Source organism: Gadus macrocephalus, chromosome 16 (assembly GCF_031168955.1).
Source record: "Gadus macrocephalus chromosome 16, ASM3116895v1".
Taxonomy (NCBI): domain Eukaryota; kingdom Metazoa; phylum Chordata; class Actinopteri; order Gadiformes; family Gadidae; genus Gadus; species Gadus macrocephalus.
Genome location: NC_082397.1, coordinates 19,471,413 through 19,487,184, shown reverse-complemented (window position 1 = coordinate 19,487,184; position 15,772 = coordinate 19,471,413).

Sequence of the window (15,772 nt, the reverse complement as noted above, 5' to 3'; positions counted from 1 at the left end):
ACTCTTTCTCTCTCCATGTATTCATATGGAGAGGTGCTCTCTCACTCTTTCTCTCTCTATGCATTAATATGGAGAGGGTCTTTCTCTCACTCTTTCTCTCTCTTTGTATTCATATGGGGAGGGTCTCTCTCACTCTTTCTCTCTCCATGTATTCATATGGAGAGGTGCTCTCTCACTCTTTCTCTCTCTATGTATTCTTATGGAGAGGTGCTCTCTCACTATTTCTCTTTCTATGTATTAATATGGAGAGGTGCTCTCTCACTCTTTCTCTCTCCATGTATTCATATGGAGAGGTGCTCTCTCACTCTTTCTCTCTCTATGTATTCATATGGAGAGGTGCTCTCTCACTCTTTCTCTCTCTATGTATTCATATGGAGAGGTGCTCTCTCACTCTTTCTCTCTCTATGTATTCATATGGAGAGGTGCTCTCTCACTCTTTCTCTCTCTATGTATTCATATGGAGAGGTGCTCTCTCACTCTTTCTCTCTCTATGTATTCTTATGGAGAGGTGCTCTCTCACTCTTTCTCTCTCTATGTATTCATATGGAGAGGTGCTCTCTCACTCTTTCTCTCTCCATGTATTCATATGGAGAGGTGCTCTCTCACTCTTTCTCTCTCTATGTATTCTTATGGAGAGGTGCTCTCTCACTCTTTCTCTCTCTATGTATTCATATGGAGAGGTGCTCTCTCACTCTTTCTCTCTCTATGTATTCATATGGAGAGGTGCTCTCTCACTCTTTCTCTCTCTATGTATTCATATGGAGAGGTGCTCTCTCACTCTTTCTCTCTCTATGTATTCATATGGAGAGGTGCTCTCTCACTCTTTCTCTCTCTATGTATTCTTATGGAGAGGTGCTCTCTCACTCTTTCTCTCTCTATGTATTCATATGGAGAGGTGCTCTCTCACTCTTTCTCTCTCCATGTATTCATATGGAGAGGTGCTCTCTCACTCTTTCTCTCTCTATGTATTCTTATGGAGAGGTGCTCTCTCACTCTTTCTCTCTCTATGTATTCTTATGGAGATGCACCCACTCCCACTGAGCCTGCAAATGGGATCTCGCAGTCTAGAAAGAGAGCCATGCTTGTCATAATCATTGTGGATAAGACCCCTTGGCACTGTATGCACAACACGTAAAACCTAAATGAGATGTATATTATATAGTTCTATAAGTCTATAGGAAATGTCTATAAGATAGGTCTATTATATAGTTCTATAAGAGAGGTCTATAAGACAGTTCTGTGCAATATTTCTCTTAGTATTTTAGATAGGTATATTAAATAAGTCTTTAAGATAGGTATATGATATAGTTATATAAGATAGGTCTGTACGACAGGTCTATTAGATAGGTATATTATAAAGTTCTATAAGATAGGTATTTTAGATAGGTCTATAAGATAGGTATATTAAATAGTCATAAAGATAGGTCTATAAGATAGGTATATTATAAAGTAATATAAGATAGGTCTATAAACTGGCTCTATTAGATAGATATATAAGATGCATCAAAGCCATGTTTATTATGTTTACTATATATCTAGATTATATATGTTTTTTAGACAGGTCTATAATCTAGATATATTAGATAGGTCTACAAAATATGTTTATTAGATAGGTCTTTAAGATAGGTGTATTAGACATGCATATTAGATATGTTCATAGATAGGTCTATAAGATTGGTCTATTAGTTAGGTCTATATGTAGGTCTATAAGCTAGGGCTATAATATGTCTATGAGTTAAGTCTATTGATAGGTCTATAAGCTAGGGGCTGTACAAGAGGTCTATTAGTTATGTCTATAGATAGGTCTATAAGTTAGGGCTATAAGATAGGTCTATTAGTGAGGTCTATCAAGTCTGCCCCACTGTAAGGGAGAGCACTGGCCTGCAGCCGCTAGTCTTCCCAAACAACCACTCCTCCATTACACCACTGCTATTGAAATCAACGGAGTGGCGCAAACTCTGTTGACAGAAAGGAATGGTAGAGGCATTGGTTAAAGATCAATGAAGTAATAAAGATCTTTCCTATCCCCACAATATTTCATACAGCTTGACCATATGTTGGGTTATTGTTCAAGATTATTTGAACAATAATTGTGAGGTGCACTGTCAAAAGGGAGAGAAGAAACACCAATTTATATTGGTGTTGCCATATGTTGAGTACTTCGGTTTAGTTGGGTATAATACAAGATGAAATTGAAATAGAAGGTGAACATTTGGAGCAGCATGAGGAGATAAGGCACACTTTGATTTGCTGAGAACACCCCATGGGCACAGAGGATGACTGGAGACCGGCAATGCAAAAGCCAGCAACATCTGAATTATCCACAATCTGAATAACAAACAGGCATTCCAACACTGATACTATTATTATTATTGTTATTATCAATATTCAAATATGAAACATGTTGTCATGTGTTCCAGAAAGAGAAATGTGTTCCCTTGACAATATGTACCATGCACATTGTTCAAAGGCTGATGCACAAAGCATGTTCAAAGATGACAATGGGTGTGGGGTGTGATGACAACACATGAAACACATGTACTCATCAGGATATGAGACCGATACAGTGTATTGTTTTGCAAGCATTTAGCGCTGCTATCAATCCACATCACACCATCCATTATGATGATCATTTAATCTAATGAATAAAGTAAAAAATAAAGGTAAGGTGATGGGGGTTAAAAGAAAGTGCTGCTCAAAATGCGTCATTGATGCTGTGTGGAAAACTACTGTTTCCTCTGCGTGTGTGTGTGTGTGTGTGTGTGTGTGTGTGTGTGTGTGTGTGTGTGTGTGTGTGTGTGTGTGTGTGTGTGTGTGTGTGTGTGTGTGTGTGTGTGTGTGTGTGTGTGTGTGTGCATGTGGGTGTGCATGTGTGTGTGTGTGTGTGTGTGTGTGTGTGTGTGTGTGTGTGTGTGTGTGTGTGTGTGTGTGTGCAAGTGTGTGTGGTTGTTTGTGTGTGTGTGTTTATGTGTGTCTCTGCGAGTGTGTTTGTGCGTTTGTGTGTATGTGTGTTTGTGAATGTGGCTGGTTGTGTGGTTAGGGTTAGGGTGTGTGAGAAGGAGAGGGATAAATATAGAGGGGTGAGATATGGAGAAAGAAATATTGAAGGAGTGAGAGAGAAAGAGAGAGCGGGGGAGAGATACAAAGAGAGAGAAAGAGCGAGAAAGATAGAGAGGGAAGGAGAAAGAGTGGCAGAATGACAAAGAGAGAGAGAGCAGCAACGCAGATGCATTTCGATGGGAACACTCATTTCCAATTGAGCGCTTCAGAAAGGGGAAGTGGTTCGGAGACAATTAGGGTGAGAGCGTCGCCTCGCCACCCTGAATAGTCCTTGATAAAAGCCAAGGACGAGTTTGGATAGCTTAATCAGTCGTAATCGGGAAGCAGGTGTCGAACACCGTCCTCTTCTACTGCCGTGCTCCTCCCCAAATTGTATGACTGCAGCATAACTAAAGTGCGTCTTTTAATTAAACACAGTGCCCCCCCCCCCCCCTCCCCACAGCCGCCAGCCCACACCCTGCATCCACCACACACCCACCTCCACCACCACCACCAGCCTTCTTTCCCTTCTCCCTTATTCAAAGGCGTGAAGCAGGGCTGATTGCATCAGAACACTGACACCAAGAACAAATTGCTTTTTCTACGGTGGCGGGAAATCATGCAGGGGAGGGGGGGGGGGCTGGGTGGGGGCTGCCGGTGTTGAGCGGTTCTTCAATAGCAAGAGATTATTGCTCCTCACCGGATGAGACACTATAGTGACTTTAATCTGAAGCATGATGCTAATATTGCTGTAAGAGGGATGACTCGAACACTGTAAAAAAGAATACAAGAAAACGTGATGCATTTTAGAGGCTGGGAAAGACATTTTAGAGGATACGCCATTTCAACTTGAAGATTAAATTACACATGCAACTCACTATTGGTGGTGAGCGTTGCAAGTCATGTTTTAAGTGTAGCAGACAGCATGTTCTTTCCAAACAGTTCTATCAACAGAGACATCGGGGGAGATACTGATTTAGCCCCGTTTTGAGTGACCATGTAATCGCCACAACATAACCTTAAACGTAAGTATGGCCCTAAAGTACTTACTTTATACCCTTCCACTTTTTTTTTCTGCTGAAGAGAACAAACACACACACAAACACACAAACACACACACGCACACACACATGAAGCCTCTGACACACATTTATAAAACATATTTAGAAGTTCTATAATGAGGGAGGCGCACCATGCATGGCGTATTCAGGTCATTCATGAGCAGCCAGACTAAATAAAACATAAGAAGGGAGGCAAAATTAGGGCTTTGTAATAGGTCTTCCTGACAAGCCCCCGCAGAAGCAGTTAATTGATGATACATCTTCTGGTCCCGCACCTAATCAATACCGGCACAGACTGAAGATAGCCAGCTAAGAATGCCAATCAGTCACATAGTTTCTTACGTATACTATTTATATATATAAATGTGTGTGTGTGTGTGTGTGTGTGTGTGTGTGTGTGTGTGTGTGTGTGTGTGTGTGTGTGTGTGTGTGTGTGTGTGTGTGTGTGTGTGTGTGTGTGTGTGTGTGCGTGTGAGAGAGAGAGGGAGAGAGAGAAAGATTGAACAACAAATCCATTGCAGGGAAAATACAGTGATACAAAATACCTGTTTTCATGAATGTTTTATCCAAACTATATGCCTATGCTTATTCATATTATATATGGCTAAATCTCCTAAAAGCTTCAATCTAGCAGATTGACACTTTCAGAACGGTTCCCATCACCAGCTGCCACCGTAAAAGCCAGTAATCTGCTTGGCCTCGCAAGAGCCATTAGTTCATGTGAACTCTGCCGGTAGCAATGAAAGGGAGGGGCCTGGGCCTGAGCTTGAAACCCCCCGAGGACCACTACTCACTCTGGGTCGCTTGGGGCATGCAGGGTATTTATCCTTGCAGTGATCTAAGGGGAAGCAGGCAGGGCTGCTGACCTCACTGCCCCCACCTCTGTAACCTCTGGGATATCATCAAATGCTTCCACCGCACTATCCACCTCTGCTCAGCTCTGCCCTACAACCTCCAAGTGAGCTGCGCTCGACACCTTGGGGCCTCAGAGTCAGTGGAGGCAGGCTTAGGAGGACAGATTGGCTGTTCAAATGGGGGCACTGTCCAAAATGTCACAGGGGCTGATATGTCATCGCTGACACCCGAGGAATATAGCTCAACAGCAATTTGTCTATCAACTAATAAATAGTATCATTTTCGAAACGTTGGTGTTATATTACAAAACAGTTGATTTATAGCTTTTAAAGACCACATCAACATGTGCGGTGAATAATATAATAACATAATGTGATATGAGATTTACATTCATGCACTGTTGACATATGGGATATATTTTGCAGAGCGTACAAGATCAAAGGGGGATAAAGGGTCTCAGGTTTCAGCCCCACCGCAACCTTCAGTGTGTGTGTGTGTGTGTGTGTGTGTGTGGGTGTGTGTGTGTGTTTGTGTGTGTGTGTGTGTGTGTGTGTGTGTGTGTGTGTGTGTGTGTGTGTGTGTGTGTGTGTGTGTGTGTGTGTGTGTGTGCGTGTGTGTGTGTGTGTGTGTGTGTGTGTGTGTTTGTTTCTGTTAAACTGCTGTTAGAAAATATGTATTTCTAAAACAAAAATGTCAGTTTACTTAATGAATCACATATTATAACTAAATATAATAAATAAAGTAACTACTAATTGGTATACCATTTGGAACCCGAGACTTCTAGCACATATTTGACAAATGTTTATTAGCCATTTTTCATTGATATATAGAATGTGATGGCTATGTTACACACCATCTAACATGACAATCGTACATATGGTGATGAGTTTCTCTAAATATTTTTATGTTTAATAATGAGCCCGTTTTCTTATTGGGTAACAATTAGCCTACGATCAATGTAGCCTGTCTGTGCCACGATAATGAGAGAAGAAATATTGACTCATTGTCAGAAATGTGCAAGGACTTTCAGCCTCATCGGTGGCTTCTAAAAGCCGTCTGTATTTTGTCAGGGGATATGAATAATGCAGCGAGGCTGCAGAAACGCTATCAACAATTGTGTGACAACTGCATTCATTTGAAGAACCTTTTTCTACTAGGCTTGGCAATTACGTTTTTATAAGGCTGAACGCATACTTTGGGTTAATTTGTTTCTTCCGATGAAGTAACGCCAATAATGGAAGACCGAGTAGCAAGCAGATAGTGATATAATTGAAAGAAAAGTTAGCGATATTTAACCAACTTTAGACTTACTCACAGCCCATGAAGTGATTCACAAAGGTGTAACATTTTTATTTGTTATATTTTTTTATGTTTCCTTGAGAATGTATTCAAACCGTATTACACGAGGGTCCATGTGTCACCTCGTGCTATAATGTGATTAATATCGGCTCGACACTACATTTCCAGAAGAGCAGAAAATAAGCTGTATATAAGTAGCATACAACTATAGTCTATGGAGAGACTCTTACGATAAACCACCTTAAACTGTGCATTAGTCTTACTTTGCAGTTTACCTTTCAAATAATAGCCTTCCAAATAAAATTAGCTATTAGGTTCAAAAACAGCCCTCAATTCTGAAAAATATGTATATTGGGCATTAGATCATTCGGCGAACATTTGCTATAACTTGAATGGTTTAATTCTTACCATGGGCTTCGGTGTCCGTTATCATCACTGTTAGGAACAGCACGAGGGAAATATGCTCTCTAATCGGGTACATGTTATCCGTTTGGAAAAGATTTGCTGAGAAGAAGAAAAACGTCCTTGGAAATCAACACTTTTCTGTGTGCGGAATGGACTGAGACTGAGGCTCGCGCAGAGGACGGACTGCTGCTGTGTCTTGTCCCTGCTGCTGCACGCGCTCGACACTCGTGTCCAGGGTTGGCATCAGGACGAAGCCATTTAATGAGACACTAAAAGCAGTCTCAGTTTGGTTTCGTTTGTTCCCCTGGCTGTACCGCTGCCTGGCTTGTGTTTGTAGCGCTCTGACGGTGTAGCACTGTACAGTACCATGGACAGCTCCTAGCGTCTGCGCATGGAACAACTTGGGCGCAATGGAAAGTTTGTGTGGGGGCAAACACACACCGATGATGAATCGGTTACAGAAGCGTTGCGATTTACAACGCCACAAAAACAAATTACATCGACAATAGAATCGTATTTCTATTCATTATACAACGTTAATGAAACAAATGATCCGACAAGATTATTTTACACATCAAATGAACCTATCTTATTTATTTCCTTTATAAAATATTTTCCGGTTATGCATTTTGAATTCCAGTCCAAAAGACGTAAACAGGGAAGAGGTGCCTACATGACTATTTTGGATAAGCAATACAATGACCTTCCCATCAATGTGTGTGCTCTATAGAAAGCGCTGATCTGCATGGAAGAAAAGGAAATGTATGAATGATACATGAGTGTGGGCCTTTTGGGGAATGATTTGGAGATTTTCTGAGGTAGAGGAATAATTTCCTTCCGTTCATCGGTTTTAACAGACCTCACTTCTACAAATAGTGGTAGTAGAAGTAGTAGTAGTTGTAGTAGTACTGGTAGTAGTAGCAGTAGTAGTACGGGGTAGCACTTGTTCAATTTCTATTACATTGTACAAAGGAAAAATAGGCATGAGTCTTGTTTACAGACTCATGGGCATTGATTGCAACAACCAAAATGTTAGCAATAATTATGAGTTCTTTCAAGACAAATGAGAATCTGTACACGCGTCAGCACAGGCACAGAAAATTGCAGCACATCTGTGCCTGTTTGATGCAGTTGTTAATACATTTCTGGATAAGAAAAAATGAAATATATATGTATATCAAAATATAACCAATATAACATACAAAATAAATTAATAACAATGGTTATAAAAAACATTATGAACAAAAAAAGAACCATACAAATAATATAAATATAATATAAATAAAGAAAAGGTTATGTATGGCTTAGTTGTATTTATATTAATATAACATAATCAAATATATAGGTATGATTTTGGATGCACTACAATGCATTGAGAGGTATGAATAGTTTTGCTATTGACCTCTTTCTTGAGGTAGGTCTGGGAGGACAGCCAGTTCTGCCAGGACAGGGAAATGGTAAGGATGGGGAAAAATCCAATCGATGGAAAAACATACTGGGGGCTATTTTTCCACTCGAGTAGATATGGATGTCTTGTTAAATAGAAAACACAGGTTGATGTGTGCAGGGGACCGCTGATGGCATAAGATGGTTGAATTGTCGGTCGGAGAACATATTTATTCTTGTTCACAGCATTTAAACCAAACCAAGATCAATAATTGTAGATATCTGACTCCATCATTATGCGATCCACAGGGTCAGACTATTTCTGGTGGAAAGAAATGCAGAAAAAGAAATGCAAAGAAATGCAGAGAAAAGCAGCCAAGCTCGTTGACCATGGCCTTCGACACACTAGACCAGACCAATCTTTTACCAACCCCACAACATATATACTCTTAAGATAAATAAGATGTGCTTCATCAATCCCAGATCGGTCTTCAGCAGGGTGTCTTGTGGTGTGTTCCAGTTGCATCGGACACCAGCCTTCCGAGTTGCATTTCCTGTCTCGTAGCACTTATAGCGTTCCCGTTCGTCTTTGTGATTGTGTGCATTTGGATACTCCCTCCTTGTTGCTGTTGAACCCCACCCTGACAGTCTGGACCTTCATTGGTTTACCCTTTCACCATAATCATTTCTAGTAATTTATCGAACCATAACTAACTGTAACCATCCAAATGCCACCTCAAATACCACCACCAACACCTATTTAGGAATCAAACCTACAATTATTTATTCACAACCATTGATAGCCGAGGTAATCATTGGTCCAGGGCAAAAGTGCAATAATGATGGTGTCAGGACCAAAATCGAGCAACAGAGCAGGTGGGAACTCTGCTTAAGGTTGTCTACTATTCCTACTGGACCTTGCCAGACCACATTTAAAATACAGCAAAACCATTCTTTGTGAACTCCTGCCAGACAATGCGAAATTCACCAGGGACAAACATTTGTTGACAAATCTTTCTCCTGTCAGCAGTCAAAATAAAGGAGCCGCTATACAATGTGAAACAACGGCTGGCAGAATTAGACAGGCCTGAAACAGAACACATGTAGTGATACATAAGAAGCCCAATGTTTTTCATCACCATTCATCATGCTAAAATGTCTCAGAAGGGTTTTATCTGTCCAGAGTCTTTCAAGAGTATTTGACTGTGACAATAAGCTAGAGGCCATGGCTTGGAAAGACAAGTCCCTATTTGGATTGAAGCAATTGGCTTGCACATCATTAAGGGATGATGTGATCTATAAATATAAAAGATGCAGAATGAACAATGATTACTAAAGCTAAATCAAGCAGTTCTGCCATGCTCATGTGCCATAATAAAGCAACAGTATATTTAATTACTTGTCTAACTTGATGGAATTATATTTATATGACCTCTACTTCTTCAGTTAGTGTAAGTGAGTAGCTTATAATGTTTTCCAAGATCAGATTATATTATTGTATTTTATTTTATGTAATTTTTAATACATAATTATATGCATTTTTATCTTTGAGGGAAGGATGTCTGTGTAAAAGATTGATTTGTGTATCTTAAATATAAAAACGAGATACAAATATTTACTTAGATATGGGCTGAGAAATTAAAATACCTTTCCAGGAGTGACTGCATTATAACAGAGGGTGCTGCAGTCTGATGTGTTGGCTGCCATGTCTTTTTCATTAGATAGTCTGTGCCTGTCTGCTGGCTCCATTGGGAGAGATATCGACAGCTGTCTCGCTATACCCCCATTGAGAGCCACCCCAGAGTGTGTCCTGTGAAAAAAAAGAAAAGAACATGATGGCTTGGAACAAGGGCATGATGAATATGTTAGATGTGTTGAGGCACTAGGTAGGCTTAAGCAAAACAACATGTGTGACCACTAATGAGAAGACAATGATGATGCATCCAAATTATTATAATGTGGTGTACAAACTGAGGTCAAAACTTGAGATGAGATGTCTTCATGGCGATAACTATTGGCAATAATACTCTACCCCAATACCTAAACAATTGGGATAAAGACAGCCAGATATGGAGAAAGAGACAGTAAGAGAAGCTTTATCAACACCATCTTGAAGCAAAAGTCATATAGAGGGAATGATGGAGACTGAGGGTCAGGGATGGAAAGAGACAGAGAAACAAATAGAGAGCAGATATTTACAGAAGAAGGTGTGGAGGATCTCCTGGTTCATGACACAACTGAGGCAGCTCAGTTCTTCTTTTGTTTTCTTTACACGTGTACCACTATTTCTGCCTGGCAGGGTTCCAACCTGGAATTGGTTCAGTGAACCAAAGCTAGCGGAGAACAGAACAAGACTTTGATTATTCATGACTCTTCTGTTATTCTTGCTTTGGAGCATACTCTGTTGTGCTGTTGTGCTGTTGGTCCCAGCGATCCTCATGAATATTAACAAGGGCTTTATATTGAGCATAACTTAGAATACACTGATGTTGGCAAATACCAGGTGAACAGGAGTAGTACTTGAGGCTCTGCAAGGGGTTGGTATGCATGACCTTTGCTGATCTGTTCAGGACAAAAATTTGACAAAGGGAAGCCATTGATCAGGTTGATTTATAGAGCTTGGAGTACTTTGCATCTTTAATTGAAGTAGTATCCATATAGCCATTTAGAACAAAAGCCATGCTATGTGATGTTCATTAATATTCTCTTTTTTATTCTATCTCTCATTGCCATTTTTATGTTTTTTTTGATGTGGAGATAGTGGTCTGTCTTGCTGAAAATGTCCTGACACTGCATTTTACACGCTGCTGCAGAACCGAGTGATCTTTTAGGGAGTAAGAAAGGATGCCGTTTATCATATTATAGTTGGGGGAGAGAAAGAGACATTGCTGCTGATTCCAACAACAGTTCTTTACAGCGACTCCGAGGGCATAAAGTTTCACTACCAGCAGATGGTGATTTGCGCATCCTAGTTAAGGCTCCAGAGCAATAAACATCGCACTGATGTCTCATTTTACCTCACAGCCATCGGTTACAAGTTTCTGGGTTGCATTTCATGCAAAGAATTCCAAGCAAATGTGAATCATGGATACCATACCACTGCATAATTAACAAACAAACAAAAACACACACACACGCACACACTAGTTCTGAAGCAGCACGCAGCAAGGTAGTACATACTAATGATTTGGACTAAAATACATTTTTCATGAAAATACTTATTTCTGATTTCTGATTTCTCGGAAAAGTCTGTGATGTTTAAAAAATATATCTGAAAAATTCATCAAATGTAAACCACAATAACATCGACAATTTCATGTGAAAGCATTAAGCTTGAATGTTTGGTAATCTGTATATAATGGATGATGTTGTTTTTTTGCAGAATTTTGCCGCTGTTAAGAATTTGATAAATGAAGCGTCAGAGGTTAATGTGGTATAATAGGGAAGGACAGACACTGTGACAGAGGGGGGGCTCACACATCGTCTGTGTGGGACAGGAGCGGCAGAGCAGCGGGGCTACGGATAAGATGATCCTCCTCTGGTCCGTGGTGCCAGAAAGGACATCTGGTCCTGTTGTTTTCCGGCCCCTGTGTTCCTCTCAGACGCTCTCCTTTACCCTGACCCCATTGGCTTTTATCAGCATCAAATCACCTATTTAATTTTTCCTATCTTTCTTAAAAGGAAATTACATCAAAGTGTATGATAAATGAGTTGGATGGTGGTGTTTTAGGCTTCTATTTTGAGTTTTTTTTGCATTGAGATTTACCTCACCCTAGTCCTCTCTCCTCCATATTGGAGGCTGATGAGCTATCTCACCACTAATCAATTGCAAATGAGAGCCATTCCGAAAGTGTCCCAGCCAGGGTTTTTATAAGGAAAAAGGGAAGAAAATCAATGAATGGATGCTCAAAAAGCCTACCTTAGGTCAGATATTTTTTTAAATAATACAGAACTTCAGAAAACTCCACTCACTAAAAGACACATTTGATAACGGTTGTTATTACTAATAGTCTACCACAAATATGAAAATGATGCAAGTGTTGCATCATGCAAGTTAGTTTTTCCAGTGTCTGCCATAGGCTACCTATAAGCTCCATTTGCATTGGGTGTAAAGGGTGGATGATGCGCTATGCATGGCTACATAGGTTTTAAGACGTTACAAGAGGTTAACAAATACATATTTTCCCCTGACCAAATTGGTACTTCGGCTGATAATACATTAAAGGGACCCTTCACCCATTTGCATTAAGCTTTGTATCGTTAGAAACCCAGTAATATTTTTGAATGGTCTTGCATCATTCCCTCCTTTTCCCATGATACGGAAGAGATCTGTATCTACCTCTAACACTTCCTGCTTTAAATTATGTAAAATGACGATTTTTTCGTAATTTAAAGCAGGAAGTGTAAGAGGGGGGGGTCTCTAAAAAACTACAAGTACATTACAGACCAGTGCTAGTGGGAAGGACTTAGGTACAAACGTAGAGAGTTTATAGGCGCTATATTATGATATAAAATAATATATAGACATCTATAATATAATATATAATATCACGGCCAAAAGCTGTGTGCGCCTCTGGATGATATTATGAATTAACGACTAAGTCGGGTTCTCCGACGTCTCTGGTCCTTCCACATCAATCTGAAGTCTCGATACCAAATTCCTTCCCCACTATTGCCGATAATCAATACACGGGTCTTATTTTGCAAACCTGCACCCGCACGTTCACGCGAATTACATTCTGCACCCGACCAGACCCGCTATAAATTGATACCGTTGCCCGACCCGCACCCGAAAGAAAACATTAGATGGAACGCCGGGGAATTACACTATCTGATGTTTGAAGTGGTGCTTTAGATTGCTGTGCAAAAAAAGCACATCATCCACTGTGGACAATTTTAGTTGACTCCTCCGCTCCTGAATAACATATCCAGCACCGGAGAAGTCTCGCTCGCAATCGCAAAACCCGCGACCGACCCGCGCTGTCCAGGCGTCCGACCCGACCCACACCAGTTTCCGACACAGTATTATTTTTCACCCGTTTCATCCAAATTGTGCGAGTCACTCGTCAGGTACCCGAACCCGTGCAGGACTCTGGCCGAGATTACCCCCACTACTATTCTTAACTTGTTTTGGAAGTACCAGATACGTCCGATAACCCGACGCAGTCTTTAATTCATATTATCTTCTGGAAGCGCACACAGTTTTTGGCCGTGATATTACATATTATATTATATTATATAGATTTCTTCTCACTTCTCCTCAATGCTGCAGTTCCCTCTGGACTGCACTGCACTGAGTGAACGCTGCTATGTTACGTCCCTCAGGGAGTGAACGCTGATTGGCATTGTCTGAGGGCATCCTGGAGAAAAGGTCAGCTGGCTGGCTGTCGTACAAATGTGACTTCTAGCAACCCTTTCAGAGAAGGTGCACATGTCTGTCTTTCAAGAAATCTTTACGAATTCAAGGCGGACAACATATCCTGGCACCACTTGCAATACAAATATGTCCTTTCTGATGATTTGTTCACTCAATATTCTCTGAGACAGCCAAACAAACAAGAGCACGGCCAATGACATTATATAGACTGCATCCCTTGTTATTTGGGGGTTGATGAACTAGGAAAGTGGCAGAGCAAGTTTCTGCATTATAAGTGATACAGATCAGTTGATATCAGTGTTCCCGATTATTCACACAGTAAGAGCAGAATATAAAATCTGTTTACTTTGTGACTCAAAGACAAACTGTTAGGAGCTACAAGGAGTGCTGTCTGTGACCAGGGTGACACTACACATTTGTTTCAATATCTCTGTCAAAGCAAGGGCATTCTGTTCCTGAGAGACACCCTCTTGAATGCCACTCGATGGAGCCATTTCAGGTGAAACGTTTACAACTGCACTGGGCATCCTGGCAGCAAGGGTGTCCTCTTCAATGTTGGCTTCAGCCCCTGAGTGTTTACTCCAGTCTTACACTAAAGAAGATTGCTGCAATGAGCTTTTCAAAAGGAAAGACTCGTATCACTCATAAGATCACCTATCTGCATCAGGGAGCGTACCCGGGCTCACCGAAAGCCAATCCTCTGCTGCTTCAGAGGCCACAGCTATGGAGTGTCTGAAGCAGCTATGTATGGATCAATAGGGTGCCCTCCGGAAGAGCTGACTTGACACTAAGTGCAGGAGAAGGGCCGTCATGGTGCCACACGCACCTGACATCGTGACAGAATTCCCGTCCCATCAGTAAGGCAGAAGCTGTTAAGTGCAGACGTAGATTCCCTGCATGCAGCTTGCTGACACTCTCACTTTGATTGCGCCTATCCTGCTGCCGCTTCAACTAATGGTTTATATAATGGTGCATATAATATCATTTGATCGATTTGGATGTGCTTATGCGTGTATCCAAAAGCATACTTTTTTTTAAAGAAAGAAATACTGGATATCTCGGAAGGAAGTGATAATTATTCTATTAATTCTTTCGTGTGAAGAAGCTATTGTCAAGAAATCAAGAAATCAATTTCCACCAGGTGTGAAACGCAACCAGTTTCAATGCACAGGCTTCAATCTCTGGGGCCCGTTGTTGTGAAAGGGCTGTGTGTGTGTTTGTGTGTGTGTGTGCGCGTGTGTGTGTGTTGGGGGAGGGGGGTTAATATCTTGAAAAAATTAATAAAAGCCACTGCGTTTGTTAAACATATGACATCGTCATTATGTCAAATGAAAGAGTTGTTGTTCTTTAACTGTTTATACGCATGGCACTCTGCTGGTTTGAGTGGAAATAATTTCGAAAGCCACATTTGCAAAAATGTCAAAAATGTCTCAAAAATAGAAATGTCAGGAAGCTTTAACAAAGATCCCCAAGGTGACTTGACATTTGACTTGACATTTTAGCTTCAAGCCCTGAGATTGGGTCGGCCAGAAACCCTCCACCAGTAGCATAGACTAACAGCAGAGTAAAGCCATGACAACAAAGTGGGATCAAGTTACAGAGCAGGCTAGGTTTAGGTAGATAGCTAACTAATTGGACTTTAGTCAAGCCAGGAGGAGGATGTTTGAAAGGCAAGAACTGTCATAGTCTGACTCTAATTTATGTTATTTATCTTGGACCCTTCTCCACCTGTCCACCATCGCTTCACAAATCTTACCACTCCCTTCTGAACTCACTCCATTACCTTGTCAAGGGCTACTTGAAAAAGTCATAGCCCATTCCACTTTAATGCGACCTTGGTTAAAATTAGGGCTTATATACAACCCTTTTAACTTAATCTATGTACCTACTCTATGTGTAAAATAAGGCCTTGAAACTCAGATCAGTGTTCCCTTCTCTTCTCTCCTTTAATCATCACACAGTTCTCCTACCCATACTTTTAAGGTACACTGTCATTTTCACAGACACAATCTTTACTGTGAATGTTATAAATTGGATTGGCACCTGAAAGAGCATCATTGCAGCGAGATGGCGGGACTTTCAGTCACATGGTTTAGAGGCTGGATGCGAGATAGCAAAGGGCGTTCAATAGAGGGATATCCGTTTCAATTACATGTTTCGGATATTGCTTTGTCAAATTATGTAAAAAAAACCTCATATTTATTATTGGTCGTCTTAGTTGTTATTCTTGTCGGCTCTTCACGCTCCATGGTCTGTTCCCTTGAGTACCCAGATCTCACAGGAAGTTAGAGAAAGGAAATTGCGTTGCCGTAGACCGCTAAAAATCAGGATCCTCACTCGATCAGTCTCT